The sequence below is a fragment of the Stegastes partitus genome, unplaced genomic scaffold (assembly GCF_000690725.1).
Source record: "Stegastes partitus isolate 25-593 unplaced genomic scaffold, Stegastes_partitus-1.0.2 Scaffold40, whole genome shotgun sequence".
NCBI lineage: Eukaryota > Metazoa > Chordata > Actinopteri > Pomacentridae > Stegastes > Stegastes partitus.
Window position 1 is genome coordinate 964,679 of NW_007577771.1, and position 834 is coordinate 965,512.

Here is an 834-nt window from a genome sequence, read left to right on the forward strand (position 1 = left end):
CAGGAGAGGGGAAGAAAAAACAAAAAACAAAAAAAAAAAAAAAAGGGGGGAGACATTTAGGGAGAAGATAAGGCAGTCTTTTATAACACATCCATGCTGCATCTAACCTGCTCTTGCGTCCGGGAGTCCCAAAAAAAATAAAAAGCCCATAAACGTCTCTTTCACATCGACTGAATCCGCACAGCCTCCGCGTGTTTATGATAAAAATCAAAAACAGCGAGCGGCAGTAGAGTCCTGCGCATCTTCTCTTCTTCTTTTTTCAGTGGCTTTTTTTTTTTTTTTTTTTTTGCAGTTCGTTTAACACTGACCTTGGCAAGAAGAAGAAGAAGGAGGTGGTGGTGGTGGTGGTGGAGGAGGAGGAGGAGAGGGGTACAAAAAAAAATAAAATTAACAAATCCGTGGCTTTTTCTGCCCCAGTCGTGCTGCGTGTTGCGGCGTCGGGAGCTGTCCCCTCTCCCCTGGTGCTGAATTCACACCCTGCGCTGGAGCTTTACAGGCGATCCCACCGCTGCACAGCATCTCTCTTCCCCCCTCGTTCACATCCTCCGGGCGTCTCGCCTCGCTCGTTTGCGCCGATTCCCCCCCTTTTCTCTCTCTCTCTCTCGCTCTCTCTCCTTTTTTTTTTTTCTTCTTCCTTTCCTGTGCGTGTGCGAGGAGTGTGCGTGTGTGTGGCAATTCGGGAATCACAAAAAGAGGAACGCGGAGACTGTGTTCATCCTAGCGCGGTTGCTCTAAGAAAGATCTGACACCCTCTACTGAGCTGTAATGGCAAAAATCCGTCTACTGACTGAGGGAATGCTGAGAAGAGAGAGCAGGAGGTGGGGGTGGTGGGGG